Raw genomic sequence first — 21,868 nt, forward strand, 5'->3', positions numbered from 1 at the left:
CCATTTTTCTCTATATAAATATATATATTTTATTATATACATTTTTTTTTCGTTCAAAAATATCTTTTTATTTGCACTTAATATATTATCACACGTATATAGGCTTAAACCAATATTAATTGTGTTTAAACTATGTATTTTGACAACAAATTTAAAATTTATCCAATTTCGTATGCGTTTTTTGTGATATACATTAAATAAAACCAAACACATGAGTTCATGTGGAATGGAATTTATATATTTTGGCAATATTTGAATTTGCATATAAATCGCTTTGATTATATGCTGGTACATTGTTGAAATGGCACTCATACAATATTTAATCATATAAGACCATTTCCAAAAATTCACGATAATAATTCGAAACAGAAATGATATATACTAAATAGTATATATCTTGGTTAGTTTCACTATATTATCTTTATTAAGATCAATTTGAAAACAAATATCTCCTATTAAACACTACTTTGAGTATAATGACAACATATAATAATATTATATACAATACTGTACCAAATATTGTATACAATACCGATGGACATCAACTGTCCATCATGTATAGGTTTTCTGCCACGCTTTCCGCAAATCGGGTATTTTTGCTTTAGAGTGCCTCTTAACAATAGTTTCTTTTCGTATTTTAATAAAAAATACAATACTATCACTTCAAAATTATTCATATATATTAAGAAATATATATATATTCATATAAAATACACAGACATTGTCGGCTAAGTATATTCCCCATATCATATGAAATAAATTAATAATTTTTCATTATAAAATTTTCATATGAAATATACCATGCACGAGACTACCACTCCCTATATAGGTTTTCTGCCACGCTTTCCGCAAATCGGGTATTTTTACTTGAGAGTGCCTCTTAACAATAGTTTCTTTTCGTATTTTAATAAAAAATACAATACTATCACTTCAAAATTATTCATATATATTAAGAAATATATATATATTCATATAAAATACACAGACATTGCCGGCTAAGTATATTCCCCATATCATATGAAATAAATTAATAATTTTTCATTATAAAATTTTCATATGAAATATACCATGCACGAGACTACCACTCCCTATATAGGTTTTCTGCCACGCTTTCCGCAAATCGGGTATTTTTACTTGAGAGTGCCTCTTAACAATAGTTTCTTTTCGTATTTTAATAAAAAATACAATACTATCACTTCAAAATTATTCATATATATTAAGAAATATATATATATTCATATAAAATACACAGACATTGCCGGCTAAGTATATTCCCCATATCATATGAAATAAATTAATAATTTTTCATTATAAAATTTTCATATGAAATATACCATGCACGAGACTACCACTCCCTATATAGGTTTTCTGCCACGCTTTCCGCAAATCGGGTATTTTTACTTGAGAGTACCTTTTAAAAATAGTTTCTTTTCGTATTTTAATACAAAATACTATACTATCACTTCAAAATTATTCATATATATTAAGAAAAATATATATACGCATATAAAATAAACAGACATTGCCGACTTAGTATGTTCCCCATATCATATGAAATTAAATTAATTATTTTTATTACATTCATCATTCATTTACATGAAAAATATCATATCAGCTGGTATCTTTGCTTTAATTTCACATATACACGTAATATATCTATTTATATTAAATACATTTTTATATTTTCTATATTTATAATCGCATTATGATTATGTTATAATGTTATATTATATATGAGAAACATTCCCATATCCATATCCATATCCATATCCATATCCATATAAAACCTAATATTGATATTTTATAGCACACCTCGGCGTTATTTGTTATTTTTATTCATTATAACACAATGTCAAAAATATACATATATTTTTGTAAATATGTATATAAAATATATCATTATATTTTCTCTATTCAAAATCAAATCATGCTCATGTTATAATTTTAAGGATATGGTGAATGTTTCCCCATATCCATAATATTGTCATTTTATATACAAAACTATTTAATTCTTGCATTTATATCACATATCATTGAATTCCAATATTAGAAATACTGCCAAGTTCCACAAACGACCACTCCAAATATACATATATTTGTACATATGTATATAAAATATATCTTTATATTTTCTGTATTCATAATCAAATCATGCTCATGTTATAATTTTTAGGATATGGGAAACATTTCACATACCCAATAATATTATCACATTTTATATACCAAACTATTTAATTCTTGCATTCATATCACATATCATTAAATTCCAATATTAGAAATACTTCCAAGTTCCACAAACGACCACTCCAAATATACATATATTTGTACATATGTATATAAAATATATCTTTATATTTTCTGTATTCATAATCAAATCATGCTCATGTTATAATTTTTAGGATATGGGAAACATTTCACATACCCAATAATATTATCACATTTTATATACCAAACTATTTAATTCTTGCATTCATATCACATATCATTAAATTCCAATATTAGAAATACTTCCAAGTTCCATATACGATCACTCCATGCTTTTTGCATTCATATTATTTCATATATACATTCACATTTGCACATATGCATATACACTATGTTTCGTGTGTTCACATAATAAAATTTTTATAAGTATCATTTCATATGTAATTAAGTATAACAAACTTATAATATAACATTATATTCATATTCAAGCCAACGTAATTTATATAGGATAAATAATTTATCCATATTTATATAAAATATATTCTTTTTAATATATATCTATATATAAATATATATTACCATTTATAGGTATATATTCATATAAATATATAAAAATAATTTTCATATATAAAGAATAAATTTATATATATCGAATCATCAAGCAAAGGATAAGCTTCAGTGGATCGCAGTATGGCAGCTGCTCAACCACTTACAACACCTTGCCTGTTACAAAAGTCGTTTACAATTGATTCTAGGCTTTGTCATTGTATTAAATAATGTTTTTATATGCAACTAGCGCGGCATCAGGTGATCGATGATCCTCCCAATTTACTATGTTACAAATTACATTGGCATCACATCCATTGTCGTTTATAAAATAAATTATAAACTTTTAATGGTTTAGAAGCCATACAATGCAAATTGCCCCTTATTTATCATTGCAGTCCAGCACGGATACGACCTTAGAGGCGTTCAGGCATAATCCAACGGACGTAGCGTCATACCACTGTTCGCTCGAACAAGTATTGTGCCATTGGTCCGTACCTGCGGTTCCTCTCGTACTACGCAGGAATGCTGTCGCAACAACGTTTTGTCATTAGTAGGGTAAAACTAACCTGTCTCACGACGGTCTAAACCCAGCTCACGTTCCCTTGCATGGGTGAACAATCCAACGCTTGGTGAATTTTGCTTCACAATGATAGGAAGAGCCGACATCGAAGGATCAAAAAGCGACGTCGCTATGAACGCTTGGCCGCCACAAGCCAGTTATCCCTATGGTAACTTTTCTGACACCTCTTGTTAAAAACTCTTTAAACCAAAAGGATCGATAGGCCGAGCTTTTGCTGTCCCTGTGTGTACTGAACACCGAGATCAAGTCAGCATTTGCCCTTTTGCTCTATGTGTGGTTTCTGTCCGCACTGAGCTGGCCTTGGGACACCTCCGTTATTATTTGAGAGATGTACCGCCCCAGTCAAACTCCCTACCTGGCAATGTCCTTGAATTGGATCATACCTGAGTAATTGGAGTTATACCAAATTTTCAAATTGAAAATACATAAATGCATTTTCTCATTAAAGAATTTGTTTGCGATTATATAACAAACTCGTGATACTTTGATCAAGAAGCTTGCATCAAAACCCAATACCATAAGATATAATAAATATATCCGTATAATGGCTAGGAAATGATACACGTTCCATTTAATCAAGTAAGTAAGGAAACAATAAGAGTAGTGGTATTTCATTGTCGATACCAAACCGAAATCTAATATCTCCCACTTATGCTACACCTCTTATGTCTCCTTACACTGCCAGATTAGAGTCAAGCTCAAAAGGGTCTTCTTTCCCCGCTAATTATTCCAAGCCCGTTCCCTTGGCTGTGGTTTCGCTAGATAGTAGATAGGGACAGTAGGAATCTCGTTAATCCATTCATGCGCGTCACTAATTAGATGACGAGGCATTTGGCTACCTTAAGAGAGTCATAGTTACTCCCGCCGTTGACCCGCGCTTACTTGAATTTCTTCACTTTGACATTCAGAGCACTGGGCAGAAATCACATTGTGTCAACACCCGCTAGGGCCATCACAATGCTTTGTTTTAATTAGACAGTCGGATTCCCCAAGTCCGTGCCAGTTCTGAATTGATTGTTAATTGATAATCGTTATAATTAATAAGAACTAACTGGTTTAACCCAATTAGTATTCTTAAAAATTTTAGCAAGAAAGTTCCACAATTGGCTACGTAACTAAACTATCCGGGGAACAAGTAACTACCATAAATGATAGAAACTCTATTTACCCAGAACGAGCACATAAACCATGTTATTGTTTCCCAATCAAGCCCGACTATCTCAATCTTCAGAGCCAATCCTTATCCCGAAGTTACGGATCTAATTTGCCGACTTCCCTTACCTACATTATTCTATCGACTAGAGACTCTTCACCTTGGAGACCAGCTGCGGATATTGGTACGGCCTGTTGAGAAGTTTGCGTGTCCCCACCATAAATTTTCAAGGTCCGAGGAGAAAATATCGACACAACAGTATATGTCATGCTCTTCTAGCCCATCTACCATATCTCTCTGCGAAAGACTTCCATGGTAGTACGGCTATAAAACAGAAAAGAAAACTCTTCCGATATCTCTCGACGGCTTCTTTATGGTCGTTCCTGTTGCCAGGATGAGCACGAGGCCCATATTTAATAACAAACGGATACTCAACAGGTTACGGAATTGGAACCGTATTCCCTTTCGTTCAAAATTATTCAAGTATTTAAAAATCATAAAAGATTTGACAATATTACTCACTGATTTTTTACTTGAAAATTTTCGGCTTTCGCCTTGAACTTAGGACCGACTAACTCGTGATCAACCACTGTTCACACGAAACCCTTCTCCACTTCAGTCCTCCAAGGTCTCATTCGATTATTTGCTACTACCACCAAGATCTGTGCCAATGGCAGCTCCATGAAGGCTTACGCCAAACACTTCTACGCATACCATTGTACCTTCCTACTCACTAAAGTTTCAAAATTTATATCACAAGTAATATAAATCATCTACTTTAGCGGTAATGTATAGGTATACAACTTAAGCGCCATCCATTTTAAGGGCTAGTTGCTTCGGCAGGTGAGTTGTTACACACTCCTTAGCGGATTTCGACTTCCATGATCACCGTCCTGCTGTTTTAAGCAACCAACGCCTTTCATGGTTTCTGCATGAGTTGTTAATTTGGGCACCGTAACATTACGTTTGGTTCATCCCACAGCGCCAGTTCTGCTTACCAAAAGTGGCCCACTGGGCACATTATATCATAACCTTAAACTTCATATCAAGAAAGTTAAGGTTCTTACCCATTTAAAGTTTGAGAATAGGTTAAGATCGTTTCGACCCTAAGGCCTCTAATCATTCGCTTTACCAGATAAGATTATTTTATATAACATTAAAATGCACCAGCTATCCTGAGGGAAACTTCGGAAGGAACCAGCTACTAGATGGTTCGATTGGTCTTTCGCCCCTATACTCAATTCTGACAATCGATTTGCACGTCAGAACTGTTTCGGTCTTCCATCAGGGTTTCCCCTGACTTCAACCTGATCAAGTATAGTTCACCATCTTTCGGGTCACAGCATATATGCTCAAGGTACGTTCCAGTTAGAGGCATAAATAATATAAATATTATCATACATAACTATATAGAACGCCCCGGGATTGTGTTAATTATCTATAAATAGTTAAAAAACTAATCCCATTATTAGTCAAGTTAATTACGCTATTAGGTTTATCTCCCAATAACTTGCACATATGTTAGACTCCTTGGTCCGTGTTTCAAGACGGGTCCCGAAGGTATCCTGAATCTTTCGCATTGTTAATCATACAAATGCATATAATAAACACAAAAATCAATGATAATTATGCCATTATATAATTTCGAAAAATTAACGCACTGTATTAATTTTAATTTATCAACACTTTATCAAATTAATGACATTTATTCTATGTTAAAATGCAAGCATAATAATTTGAATAAACTATAAGTCATATTTTATGATAAATTTGTTATATGCTAATAGATTACAATGTCCTTATATGGAAAAAATGCACACTATTATTATAATATTGTTAAAATATTACAACTTTAATGATGAATTTTCCATAACGGATATTCAGGTTCATCGGGCTTAACCTCTAAGCAGTTTCACGTACTGTTTAACTCTCTATTCAGAGTTCTTTTCAACTTTCCCTCACGGTACTTGTTTACTATCGGTCTCATGGTTATATTTAGTTTTAGATGGAGTTTACCACCCACTTAGTGCTGCACTATCAAGCAACACGACTCTTTGGAAACATCATCTAGTAATCATTAACGTTATACGGGCCTGGCACCCTCTATGGGTAAATGGCCTCATTTAAGAAGGACTTAAATCGTTAATTTCTCATACTAGAATATTGACGCTCCATACACTGCATCTCACGTTTGCCATATAGACAAAGTGACTTAGTGCTGAACTGATTTCTTTTCGCTCGCCGCTACTAAGAAAATCCTGGTTAGTTTCTTTTCCTCCCCTAATTAATATGCTTAAATTCAGGGGGTAGTCCCATATGAGTTGAGGTTGTATATACGTATATTAAAATTTATAATGATAATTACACTATATTATTATATATATAGAGCGTTCTCATAATGAAATCATTATAATATTCGTATTTTATAACGAATATCACGAAGAATATTAAATATTTATATTTACAACAAAATTTCCTTTCGAAACATTAATAAGAGGCAATTCTAGATGAAAAAACTTTAATTATTTTTTTATGCTAGACATTCCTCAGTATTATTTGATTCAAAAAGGACAAAAAAATATATATTTTTCTTCGTTCTTCTCACACAAATATATACAACAATGAGAGATAATGCGTTTCCATTTAATATCAATATTATGAATATATATATATACATATCCAATAATATACAATATGCTTAAAAATTTCGTAAAATTTTTAAACAACTTATTTAGCATAGTCTTACAACCCTCAACCATATGTAGTCCAAGCAGCACTATAAAATTAATTAAAGTACCAAACAGCATGGACTGCGATATGCGTTCAAAATGTCGATGTTCATGTGTCCTGCAGTTCACACGATGACGCACAGTTTGCTGCGTTCTTCATCGACCCATGAGCCGAGTGATCCACCGCTTAGAGTGATTAAAATTTGTTTATTCATTTATTTGTCAGATATGTCTTTATTGAAAGAAATTAAAAATACACCATTTTACTGGCATATATCAATTCCTTCAATAAATTTTAATTTTATCCTAAAAGAATGTTGCGAAATGTCTTAGTTTTATATAAACGATATATTACCATATTGTTAAATAATATAATATGTATTTTGGCTTGTTTGATAATTATCAATTTATATAAAAGTATTAACCTGAAATCAGGTACAACATTGTACTTTTTAGGCTGTTGCATTAACCAATGTATGCCCATAGCTATGATGGACAATACATATTCGCAACGCGTGCATACTATGGTACATATGCACACAGATTTTATAAATCAATATTATTGTAATAATATCATCAATATGTATTTATATATTAATTGCTACACACATAGAACACAATGTTATATGTATAGCTACTACTAAATGAGTATATTGGCAATATAATTAATTAATATAAACATATAATATATACAACTGAATATATTTTTTTTTACAATTATGATTTTATAAAAACATATTTTGTTTGGTAAATTGGCAATATATATATATTTTTGTTAACGGTAGAAACATACAATAATGATCCTTCCGCAGGTTCACCTACGGAAACCTTGTTACGACTTTTACTTCCTCTAAATAATCAAGTTCGGTCAACTTTTGCGAAACAACCGTAACACGCAAGGCGTCACAGTGATCACGTCCGGAGACCTCACTAAATAATTCAATCGGTAGTAGCGACGGGCGGTGTGTACAAAGGGCAGGGACGTAATCAATGCGAGTTAATGACTCACACTTACTGGGAATTCCAAGTTCATGTGAACAGTTTCAGTTCACAATCCCAAGCATGAAAGTGGTTCAGCGGTTTACCCGGACCTCTCGGTCTAGGAAATACACGTTGATACTTTCATTGTAGCGCGCGTGCAGCCCAGGACATCTAAGGGCATCACAGACCTGTTATTGCTCAATCTCATTATTGCTAGACGCAATTTGTCCATTTAAGAAGCTAGTGTCCTTATAATGGGACAAACCAACAGGTACGGCTCCACTTATATAAACACATTCAAACACAATAAACATTTTACTGCCACCATGAATGAAGGCTATATAAGCTTCAACACCATAATCCTGAAGATATCTATTTAATATATTTGAGTCTCGTTCGTTATCGGAATTAACCAGACAAATCACTCCACGAACTAAGAACGGCCATGCACCACCACCCATAGATTCGAGAAAGAGCTATCAATCTGTCTTACACACTTATGTTCGGACCTGGTAAGTTTTCCCGTGTTGAGTCAAATTAAGCCGCAGGCTCCACTCCTGGTGGTGCCCTTCCGTCAATTCCTTTAAGTTTCAGCTTTGCAACCATACTTCCCCCGGAGCCCAAAAGCTTTGGTTTCCCGGGAAGCGACTGAGAGAGCCATAAAAGTAGCTACACCCAATTGCTAGCTGGCATCGTTTATGGTTAGAACTAGGGCGGTATCTGATCGCCTTCGAACCTCTAACTTTCGTTCTTGATTAATGAAAACATCTTTGGCAAATGCTTTCGCTTAAGTTAGTCTTACGACGGTCCAAGAATTTCACCTCTCGCGTCGTAATACTAATGCCCCCAAACTGCTTCTATTAATCATTACCTCTTGATCTGAAAACCAATGAAAGCAGAACAGAGGTCTTATTTCATTATCCCATGCACAGAATATTCAGGCATTTGAAGCCTGCTTTAAGCACTCTAATTTGTTCAAAGTAATTGTACCGGCCCACAATAACACTCGATGAAGAGCACTAATGCAGGTTTTTAAATAGGAGGAATATATAAAAAAATACAAGTACTTAATTATATATAAGAACTCCACCGGTAATACGCTTACATACATAAAGGTATAGTACTAACCACAATTGTAAGTTGTACTACCCGTATGAAGCACAAGTTCAACTACGAACGTTTTAACCGCAACAACTTTAATATACGCTATTGGAGCTGGAATTACCGCGGCTGCTGGCACCAGACTTGCCCTCCAATTGGTCCTTGTTAAAGGATTTAAAGTGTACTCATTCCAATTACAGGGCCTCGGATATGAGTCCTGTATTGTTATTTTTCGTCACTACCTCCCCGAGCTGGGAGTGGGTAATTTACGCGCCTGCTGCCTTCCTTAGATGTGGTAGCCGTTTCTCAGGCTCCCTCTCCGGAATCGAACCCTGATTCCCCGTTACCCGTTGCAACCATGGTAGTCCTAGATACTACCATCAAAAGTTGATAGGGCAGACATTTGAAAGATCTGTCGTCGGTACAAGACCATACGATCTGCATGTTATCTAGAGTTCAACCAATGTAACGATCTTGCGATCGCTTGGTTTTAGCCTAATAAAAGCACACGTCCCATAAGGTCCGTGTTTTAATTGCATGTATTAGCTCTAGAATTACCACAGTTATCCAAGTAACTGTTAACGATCTAAGGAACCATAACTGATATAATGAGCCTTTTGCGGTTTCACTTTTAATTCGTGTGTACTTAGACATGCATGGCTTAATCTTTGAGACAAGCATATAACTACTGGCAGGATCAACCAGAATAATGTTTTCGTTTCGTGCGCATACGCTCACATATGTAAATATTTGACAACTCAATAATACTTTTGAATAAAAAAAAAAAATAAATAAATATTTTTTATCAACAGTTTATGAGAATTTGTTAAACGATTGTGGCCATTTTTATATAGCATTCACATTCGCCATTTTTCTCTATATAAATATATATATTTTATTATATACATTTTTTTTTCGTTCAAAAATATCTTTTTATTTGCACTTAATATATTATCACACGTATATAGGCTTAAACCAATATTAATTGTGTTTAAACTATGTATTTTGACAACAAATTTAAAATTTATCCAATTTCGTATGCGTTTTTTGTGATATACATTAAATAAAACCAAACACATGAGTTCATGTGGAATGGAATTTATATATTTTGGCAATATTTGAATTTGCATATAAATCGCTTTGATTATATGCTGGTACATTGTTGAAATGGCACTCATACAATATTTAATCATATAAGACCATTTCCAAAAATTCACGATAATAATTCGAAACAGAAATGATATATACTAAATAGTATATATCTTGGTTAGTTTCACTATATTATCTTTATTAAGATCAATTTGAAAACAAATATCTCCTATTAAACACTACTTTGAGTATAATGACAACATATAATAATATTATATACAATACTGTACCAAATATTGTATACAATACCGATGGACATCAACTGTCCATCATGTATAGGTTTTCTGCCACGCTTTCCGCAAATCGGGTATTTTTGCTTTAGAGTGCCTCTTAACAATAGTTTCTTTTCGTATTTTAATAAAAAATACAATACTATCACTTCAAAATTATTCATATATATTAAGAAATATATATATATTCATATAAAATACACAGACATTGTCGGCTAAGTATATTCCCCATATCATATGAAATAAATTAATAATTTTTCATTATAAAATTTTCATATGAAATATACCATGCACGAGACTACCACTCCCTATATAGGTTTTCTGCCACGCTTTCCGCAAATCGGGTATTTTTACTTGAGAGTGCCTCTTAACAATAGTTTCTTTTCGTATTTTAATAAAAAATACAATACTATCACTTCAAAATTATTCATATATATTAAGAAATATATATATATTCATATAAAATACACAGACATTGCCGGCTAAGTATATTCCCCATATCATATGAAATAAATTAATAATTTTTCATTATAAAATTTTCATATGAAATATACCATGCACGAGACTACCACTCCCTATATAGGTTTTCTGCCACGCTTTCCGCAAATCGGGTATTTTTACTTGAGAGTGCCTCTTAACAATAGTTTCTTTTCGTATTTTAATAAAAAATACAATACTATCACTTCAAAATTATTCATATATATTAAGAAATATATATATATTCATATAAAATACACAGACATTGCCGGCTAAGTATATTCCCCATATCATATGAAATAAATTAATAATTTTTCATTATAAAATTTTCATATGAAATATACCATGCACGAGACTACCACTCCCTATATAGGTTTTCTGCCACGCTTTCCGCAAATCGGGTATTTTTACTTGAGAGTACCTTTTAAAAATAGTTTCTTTTCGTATTTTAATACAAAATACTATACTATCACTTCAAAATTATTCATATATATTAAGAAAAATATATATACGCATATAAAATAAACAGACATTGCCGACTTAGTATGTTCCCCATATCATATGAAATTAAATTAATTATTTTTATTACATTCATCATTCATTTACATGAAAAATATCATATCAGCTGGTATCTTTGCTTTAATTTCACATATACACGTAATATATCTATTTATATTAAATACATTTTTATATTTTCTATATTTATAATCGCATTATGATTATGTTATAATGTTATATTATATATGAGAAACATTCCCATATCCATATCCATATCCATATCCATATCCATATAAAACCTAATATTGATATTTTATAGCACACCTCGGCGTTATTTGTTATTTTTATTCATTATAACACAATGTCAAAAATATACATATATTTTTGTAAATATGTATATAAAATATATCATTATATTTTCTCTATTCAAAATCAAATCATGCTCATGTTATAATTTTAAGGATATGGTGAATGTTTCCCCATATCCATAATATTGTCATTTTATATACAAAACTATTTAATTCTTGCATTTATATCACATATCATTGAATTCCAATATTAGAAATACTGCCAAGTTCCACAAACGACCACTCCAAATATACATATATTTGTACATATGTATATAAAATATATCTTTATATTTTCTGTATTCATAATCAAATCATGCTCATGTTATAATTTTTAGGATATGGGAAACATTTCACATACCCAATAATATTATCACATTTTATATACCAAACTATTTAATTCTTGCATTCATATCACATATCATTAAATTCCAATATTAGAAATACTTCCAAGTTCCACAAACGACCACTCCAAATATACATATATTTGTACATATGTATATAAAATATATCTTTATATTTTCTGTATTCATAATCAAATCATGCTCATGTTATAATTTTTAGGATATGGGAAACATTTCACATACCCAATAATATTATCACATTTTATATACCAAACTATTTAATTCTTGCATTCATATCACATATCATTAAATTCCAATATTAGAAATACTTCCAAGTTCCATATACGATCACTCCATGCTTTTTGCATTCATATTATTTCATATATACATTCACATTTGCACATATGCATATACACTATGTTTCGTGTGTTCACATAATAAAATTTTTATAAGTATCATTTCATATGTAATTAAGTATAACAAACTTATAATATAACATTATATTCATATTCAAGCCAACGTAATTTATATAGGATAAATAATTTATCCATATTTATATAAAATATATTCTTTTTAATATATATCTATATATAAATATATATTACCATTTATAGGTATATATTCATATAAATATATAAAAATAATTTTCATATATAAAGAATAAATTTATATATATCGAATCATCAAGCAAAGGATAAGCTTCAGTGGATCGCAGTATGGCAGCTGCTCAACCACTTACAACACCTTGCCTGTTACAAAAGTCGTTTACAATTGATTCTAGGCTTTGTCATTGTATTAAATAATGTTTTTATATGCAACTAGCGCGGCATCAGGTGATCGATGATCCTCCCAATTTACTATGTTACAAATTACATTGGCATCACATCCATTGTCGTTTATAAAATAAATTATAAACTTTTAATGGTTTAGAAGCCATACAATGCAAATTGCCCCTTATTTATCATTGCAGTCCAGCACGGATACGACCTTAGAGGCGTTCAGGCATAATCCAACGGACGTAGCGTCATACCACTGTTCGCTCGAACAAGTATTGTGCCATTGGTCCGTACCTGCGGTTCCTCTCGTACTACGCAGGAATGCTGTCGCAACAACGTTTTGTCATTAGTAGGGTAAAACTAACCTGTCTCACGACGGTCTAAACCCAGCTCACGTTCCCTTGCATGGGTGAACAATCCAACGCTTGGTGAATTTTGCTTCACAATGATAGGAAGAGCCGACATCGAAGGATCAAAAAGCGACGTCGCTATGAACGCTTGGCCGCCACAAGCCAGTTATCCCTATGGTAACTTTTCTGACACCTCTTGTTAAAAACTCTTTAAACCAAAAGGATCGATAGGCCGAGCTTTTGCTGTCCCTGTGTGTACTGAACACCGAGATCAAGTCAGCATTTGCCCTTTTGCTCTATGTGTGGTTTCTGTCCGCACTGAGCTGGCCTTGGGACACCTCCGTTATTATTTGAGAGATGTACCGCCCCAGTCAAACTCCCTACCTGGCAATGTCCTTGAATTGGATCATACCTGAGTAATTGGAGTTATACCAAATTTTCAAATTGAAAATACATAAATGCATTTTCTCATTAAAGAATTTGTTTGCGATTATATAACAAACTCGTGATACTTTGATCAAGAAGCTTGCATCAAAACCCAATACCATAAGATATAATAAATATATCCGTATAATGGCTAGGAAATGATACACGTTCCATTTAATCAAGTAAGTAAGGAAACAATAAGAGTAGTGGTATTTCATTGTCGATACCAAACCGAAATCTAATATCTCCCACTTATGCTACACCTCTTATGTCTCCTTACACTGCCAGATTAGAGTCAAGCTCAAAAGGGTCTTCTTTCCCCGCTAATTATTCCAAGCCCGTTCCCTTGGCTGTGGTTTCGCTAGATAGTAGATAGGGACAGTAGGAATCTCGTTAATCCATTCATGCGCGTCACTAATTAGATGACGAGGCATTTGGCTACCTTAAGAGAGTCATAGTTACTCCCGCCGTTGACCCGCGCTTACTTGAATTTCTTCACTTTGACATTCAGAGCACTGGGCAGAAATCACATTGTGTCAACACCCGCTAGGGCCATCACAATGCTTTGTTTTAATTAGACAGTCGGATTCCCCAAGTCCGTGCCAGTTCTGAATTGATTGTTAATTGATAATCGTTATAATTAATAAGAACTAACTGGTTTAACCCAATTAGTATTCTTAAAAATTTTAGCAAGAAAGTTCCACAATTGGCTACGTAACTAAACTATCCGGGGAACAAGTAACTACCATAAATGATAGAAACTCTATTTACCCAGAACGAGCACATAAACCATGTTATTGTTTCCCAATCAAGCCCGACTATCTCAATCTTCAGAGCCAATCCTTATCCCGAAGTTACGGATCTAATTTGCCGACTTCCCTTACCTACATTATTCTATCGACTAGAGACTCTTCACCTTGGAGACCAGCTGCGGATATTGGTACGGCCTGTTGAGAAGTTTGCGTGTCCCCACCATAAATTTTCAAGGTCCGAGGAGAAAATATCGACACAACAGTATATGTCATGCTCTTCTAGCCCATCTACCATATCTCTCTGCGAAAGACTTCCATGGTAGTACGGCTATAAAACAGAAAAGAAAACTCTTCCGATATCTCTCGACGGCTTCTTTATGGTCGTTCCTGTTGCCAGGATGAGCACGAGGCCCATATTTAATAACAAACGGATACTCAACAGGTTACGGAATTGGAACCGTATTCCCTTTCGTTCAAAATTATTCAAGTATTTAAAAATCATAAAAGATTTGACAATATTACTCACTGATTTTTTACTTGAAAATTTTCGGCTTTCGCCTTGAACTTAGGACCGACTAACTCGTGATCAACCACTGTTCACACGAAACCCTTCTCCACTTCAGTCCTCCAAGGTCTCATTCGATTATTTGCTACTACCACCAAGATCTGTGCCAATGGCAGCTCCATGAAGGCTTACGCCAAACACTTCTACGCATACCATTGTACCTTCCTACTCACTAAAGTTTCAAAATTTATATCACAAGTAATATAAATCATCTACTTTAGCGGTAATGTATAGGTATACAACTTAAGCGCCATCCATTTTAAGGGCTAGTTGCTTCGGCAGGTGAGTTGTTACACACTCCTTAGCGGATTTCGACTTCCATGATCACCGTCCTGCTGTTTTAAGCAACCAACGCCTTTCATGGTTTCTGCATGAGTTGTTAATTTGGGCACCGTAACATTACGTTTGGTTCATCCCACAGCGCCAGTTCTGCTTACCAAAAGTGGCCCACTGGGCACATTATATCATAACCTTAAACTTCATATCAAGAAAGTTAAGGTTCTTACCCATTTAAAGTTTGAGAATAGGTTAAGATCGTTTCGACCCTAAGGCCTCTAATCATTCGCTTTACCAGATAAGATTATTTTATATAACATTAAAATGCACCAGCTATCCTGAGGGAAACTTCGGAAGGAACCAGCTACTAGATGGTTCGATTGGTCTTTCGCCCCTATACTCAATTCTGACAATCGATTTGCACGTCAGAACTGTTTCGGTCTTCCATCAGGGTTTCCCCTGACTTCAACCTGATCAAGTATAGTTCACCATCTTTCGGGTCACAGCATATATGCTCAAGGTACGTTCCAGTTAGAGGCATAAATAATATAAATATTATCATACATAACTATATAGAACGCCCCGGGATTGTGTTAATTATCTATAAATAGTTAAAAAACTAATCCCATTATTAGTCAAGTTAATTACGCTATTAGGTTTATCTCCCAATAACTTGCACATATGTTAGACTCCTTGGTCCGTGTTTCAAGACGGGTCCCGAAGGTATCCTGAATCTTTCGCATTGTTAATCATACAAATGCATATAATAAACACAAAAATCAATGATAATTATGCCATTATATAATTTCGAAAAATTAACGCACTGTATTAATTTTAATTTATCAACACTTTATCAAATTAATGACATTTATTCTATGTTAAAATGCAAGCATAATAATTTGAATAAACTATAAGTCATATTTTATGATAAATTTGTTATATGCTAATAGATTACAATGTCCTTATATGGAAAAAATGCACACTATTATTATAATATTGTTAAAATATTACAACTTTAATGATGAATTTTCCATAACGGATATTCAGGTTCATCGGGCTTAACCTCTAAGCAGTTTCACGTACTGTTTAACTCTCTATTCAGAGTTCTTTTCAACTTTCCCTCACGGTACTTGTTTACTATCGGTCTCATGGTTATATTTAGTTTTAGATGGAGTTTACCACCCACTTAGTGCTGCACTATCAAGCAACACGACTCTTTGGAAACATCATCTAGTAATCATTAACGTTATACGGGCCTGGCACCCTCTATGGGTAAATGGCCTCATTTAAGAAGGACTTAAATCGTTAATTTCTCATACTAGAATATTGACGCTCCATACACTGCATCTCACGTTTGCCATATAGACAAAGTGACTTAGTGCTGAACTGATTTCTTTTCGCTCGCCGCTACTAAGAAAATCCTGGTTAGTTTCTTTTCCTCCCCTAATTAATATGCTTAAATTCAGGGGGTAGTCCCATATGAGTTGAGGTTGTATATACGTATATTAAAATTTATAATGATAATTACACTATATTATTATATATATAGAGCGTTCTCATAATGAAATCATTATAATATTCGTATTTTATAACGAATATCACGAAGAATATTAAATATTTATATTTACAACAAAATTTCCTTTCGAAACATTAATAAGAGGCAATTCTAGATGAAAAAACTTTAATTATTTTTTTATGCTAGACATTCCTCAGTATTATTTGATTCAAAAAGGACAAAAAAATATATATTTTTCTTCGTTCTTCTCACACAAATATATACAACAATGAGAGATAATGCGTTTCCATTTAATATCAATATTATGAATATATATATATATACATATCCAATAATATACAATATGCTTAAAAATTTCGTAAAATTTTTAAACAACTTATTTAGCATAGTCTTACAACCCTCAACCATATGTAGTCCAAGCAGCACTATAAAATTAATTAAAGTACCAAACAGCATGGACTGCGATATGCGTTCAAAATGTCGATGTTCATGTGTCCTGCAGTTCACACGATGACGCACAGTTTGCTGCGTTCTTCATCGACCCATGAGCCGAGTGATCCACCGCTTAGAGTGATTAAAATTTGTTTATTCATTTATTTGTCAGATATGTCTTTATTGAAAGAAATTAAAAATACACCATTTTACTGGCATATATCAATTCCTTCAATAAATTTTAATTTTATCCTAAAAGAATGTTGCGAAATGTCTTAGTTTTATATAAACGATATATTACCATATTGTTAAATAATATAATATGTATTTTGGCTTGTTTGATAATTATCAATTTATATAAAAGTATTAACCTGAAATCAGGTACAACATTGTACTTTTTAGGCTGTTGCATTAACCAATGTATGCCCATAGCTATGATGGACAATACATATTCGCAACGCGTGCATACTATGGTACATATGCACACAGATTTTATAAATCAATATTATTGTAATAATATCATCAATATGTATTTATATATTAATTGCTACACACATAGAACACAATGTTATATGTATAGCTACTACTAAATGAGTATATTGGCAATATAATTAATTAATATAAACATATAATATATACAACTGAATATATTTTATTTTACAATTATGATTTTATAAAAACATATTTTGTTTGGTAAATTGGCAATATATATATATTTTTGTTAACGGTAGAAACATACAATAATGATCCTTCCGCAGGTTCACCTACGGAAACCTTGTTACGACTTTTACTTCCTCTAAATAATCAAGTTCGGTCAACTTTTGCGAAACAACCGTAACACGCAAGGCGTCACAGTGATCACGTCCGGAGACCTCACTAAATAATTCAATCGGTAGTAGCGACGGGCGGTGTGTACAAAGGGCAGGGACGTAATCAATGCGAGTTAATGACTCACACTTACTGGGAATTCCAAGTTCATGTGAACAGTTTCAGTTCACAATCCCAAGCATGAAAGTGGTTCAGCGGTTTACCCGGACCTCTCGGTCTAGGAAATACACGTTGATACTTTCATTGTAGCGCGCGTGCAGCCCAGGACATCTAAGGGCATCACAGACCTGTTATTGCTCAATCTCATTATTGCTAGACGCAATTTGTCCATTTAAGAAGCTAGTGTCCTTATAATGGGACAAACCAACAGGTACGGCTCCACTTATATAAACACATTCAAACACAATAAACATTTTACTGCCACCATGAATGAAGGCTATATAAGCTTCAACACCATAATCCTGAAGATATCTATTTAATATATTTGAGTCTCGTTCGTTATCGGAATTAACCAGACAAATCACTCCACGAACTAAGAACGGCCATGCACCACCACCCATAGATTCGAGAAAGAGCTATCAATCTGTCTTACACACTTATGTTCGGACCTGGTAAGTTTTCCCGTGTTGAGTCAAATTAAGCCGCAGGCTCCACTCCTGGTGGTGCCCTTCCGTCAATTCCTTTAAGTTTCAGCTTTGCAACCATACTTCCCCCGGAGCCCAAAAGCTTTGGTTTCCCGGGAAGCGACTGAGAGAGCCATAAAAGTAGCTACACCCAATTGCTAGCTGGCATCGTTTATGGTTAGAACTAGGGCGGTATCTGATCGCCTTCGAACCTCTAACTTTCGTTCTTGATTAATGAAAACATCTTTGGCAAATGCTTTCGCTTAAGTTAGTCTTACGACGGTCCAAGAATTTCACCTCTCGCGTCGTAATACTAATGCCCCCAAACTGCTTCTATTAATCATTACCTCTTGATCTGAAAACCAATGAAAGCAGAACAGAGGTCTTATTTCATTATCCCATGCACAGAATATTCAGGCATTTGAAGCCTGCTTTAAGCACTCTAATTTGTTCAAAGTAATTGTACCGGCCCACAATAACACTCGATGAAGAGCACTAATGCAGGTTTTTAAATAGGAGGAATATATAAAAAATACAAGTACTTAATTATATATAAGAACTCCACCGGTAATACGCTTACATACATAAAGGTATAGTACTAACCACAATTGTAAGTTGTACTACCCGTATGAAGCACAAGTTCAACTACGAACGTTTTAACCGCAACAACTTTAATATACGCTATTGGAGCTGGAATTACCGCGGCTGCTGGCACCAGACTTGCCCTCCAATTGGTCCTTGTTAAAGGATTTAAAGTGTACTCATTCCAATTACAGGGCCTCGGATATGAGTCCTGTATTGTTATTTTTCGTCACTACCTCCCCGAGCTGGGAGTGGGTAATTTACGCGCCTGCTGCCTTCCTTAGATGTGGTAGCCGTTTCTCAGGCTCCCTCTCCGGAATCGAACCCTGATTCCCCGTTACCCGTTGCAACCATGGTAGTCCTAGATACTACCATCAAAAGTTGATAGGGCAGACATTTGAAAGATCTGTCGTCGGTACAAGACCATACGATCTGCATGTTATCTAGAGTTCAACCAATGTAACGATCTTGCGATCGCTTGGTTTTAGCCTAATAAAAGCACACGTCCCATAAGGTCCGTGTTTTAATTGCATGTATTAGCTCTAGAATTACCACAGTTATCCAAGTAACTGTTAACGATCTAAGGAACCATAACTGATATAATGAGCCTTTTGCGGTTTCACTTTTAATTCGTGTGTACTTAGACATGCATGGCTTAATCTTTGAGACAAGCATATAACTACTGGCAGGATCAACCAGAATAATGTTTTCGTTTCGTGCGCATACGCTCACATATGTAAATATTTGACAACTCAATAATACTTTTGAATAAAAAAAAAAATAAATAAATATTTTTTATCAACAGTTTATGAGAATTTGTTAAACGATTGTGGCCATTTTTATATAGCATTCACATTCGCCATTTTTCTCTATATAAATATATATATTTTATTATATACATTTTTTTTTCGTTCAAAAATATCTTTTTATTTGCACTTAATATATTATCACACGTATATAGGCTTAAACCAATATTAATTGTGTTTAAACTATGTATTTTGACAACAAATTTAAAATTTATCCAATTTCGTATGCGTTTTTTGTGATATACATTAAATAAAACCAAACACATGAGTTCATGTGGAATGGAATTTATATATTTTGGCAATATTTGAATTTGCATATAAATCGCTTTGATTATATGCTGGTACATTGTTGAAATGGCACTCATACAATATTTAATCATATAAGACCATTTCCAAAAATTCACGATAATAATTCGAAACAGAAATGATATATACTAAATAGTATATATCTTGGTTAGTTTCACTATATTATCTTTATTAAGATCAATTTGAAAACAAATATCTCCTATTAAACACTACTTTGAGTATAATGACAACATATAATAATATTATATACAATACTGTACCAAATATTGTATACAATACCGATGGACATCAACTGTCCATCATGTATAGGTTTTCTGCCACGCTTTCCGCAAATCGGGTATTTTTGCTTTAGAGTGCCTCTTAACAATAGTTTCTTTTCGTATTTTAATAAAAAATACAATACTATCACTTCAAAATTATTCATATATATTAAGAAATATATATATATTCATATAAAATACACAGACATTGTCGGCTAAGTATATTCCCCATATCATATGAAATAAATTAATAATTTTTCATTATAAAATTTTCATATGAAATATACCATGCACGAGACTACCACTCCCTATATAGGTTTTCTGCCACGCTTTCCGCAAATCGGGTATTTTTACTTGAGAGTGCCTCTTAACAATAGTTTCTTTTCGTATTTTAATAAAAAATACAATACTATCACTTCAAAATTATTCATATATATTAAGAAATATATATATATTCATATAAAATACACAGACATTGCCGGCTAAGTATATTCCCCATATCATATGAAATAAATTAATAATTTTTCATTATAAAATTTTCATATGAAATATACCATGCACGAGACTACCACTCCCTATATAGGTTTTCTGCCACGCTTTCCGCAAATCGGGTATTTTTACTTGAGAGTGCCTCTTAACAATAGTTTCTTTTCGTATTTTAATAAAAAATACAATACTATCACTTCAAAATTATTCATATATATTAAGAAATATATATATATTCATATAAAATACACAGACATTGCCGGCTAAGTATATTCCCCATATCATATGAAATAAATTAATAATTTTTCATTATAAAATTTTCATATGAAATATACCATGCACGAGACTACCACTCCCTATATAGGTTTTCTGCCACGCTTTCCGCAAATCGGGTATTTTTACTTGAGAGTACCTTTTAAAAATAGTTTCTTTTCGTATTTTAATACAAAATACTATACTATCACTTCAAAATTATTCATATATATTAAGAAAAATATATATACGCATATAAAATAAACAGACATTGCCGACTTAGTATGTT

At 33.0% G+C, this 21,868-nt stretch overlaps 6 non-coding genes across 6 annotated transcripts; all 6 read right to left on the reverse strand.

Annotated features, from left to right (window-relative positions):
- Window positions 1-2,854: 2,854 nt before the first annotated feature.
- LOC117185541 (large subunit ribosomal RNA) lies at window positions 2,855-6,817 on the reverse strand. The gene has a single exon (XR_004471056.1). It is a non-coding gene; the product is annotated as a large subunit ribosomal RNA (ribosomal RNA).
- A 415-nt stretch (window positions 6,818-7,232) lies between these two features.
- Window positions 7,233-7,411, reverse strand: LOC117185515 (5.8S ribosomal RNA). Its single transcript, XR_004471030.1, has one exon. It is a non-coding gene; the product is annotated as a 5.8S ribosomal RNA (ribosomal RNA).
- Window positions 7,412-8,011: 600 nt separating this feature from the next.
- Window positions 8,012-10,006, reverse strand: LOC117185531 (small subunit ribosomal RNA). The gene has a single exon (XR_004471046.1). It is a non-coding gene; the product is annotated as a small subunit ribosomal RNA (ribosomal RNA).
- A 3,012-nt stretch (window positions 10,007-13,018) lies between these two features.
- LOC117185542 (large subunit ribosomal RNA) lies at window positions 13,019-16,981 on the reverse strand. Its single transcript, XR_004471057.1, has one exon. It is a non-coding gene; the product is annotated as a large subunit ribosomal RNA (ribosomal RNA).
- Window positions 16,982-17,398: 417 nt separating this feature from the next.
- On the reverse strand, window positions 17,399-17,577 carry LOC117185516 (5.8S ribosomal RNA). The gene has a single exon (XR_004471031.1). It is a non-coding gene; the product is annotated as a 5.8S ribosomal RNA (ribosomal RNA).
- A 600-nt stretch (window positions 17,578-18,177) lies between these two features.
- On the reverse strand, window positions 18,178-20,171 carry LOC117185523 (small subunit ribosomal RNA). Its single transcript, XR_004471038.1, has one exon. It is a non-coding gene; the product is annotated as a small subunit ribosomal RNA (ribosomal RNA).
- Window positions 20,172-21,868: the final 1,697 nt, after the last annotated feature.

Source organism: Drosophila pseudoobscura, unplaced genomic scaffold, assembly GCF_009870125.1.
Source record: "Drosophila pseudoobscura strain MV-25-SWS-2005 unplaced genomic scaffold, UCI_Dpse_MV25 Unplacedtig00000848, whole genome shotgun sequence".
NCBI classification, from domain to species: Eukaryota; Metazoa; Arthropoda; class Insecta; order Diptera; family Drosophilidae; genus Drosophila; species Drosophila pseudoobscura.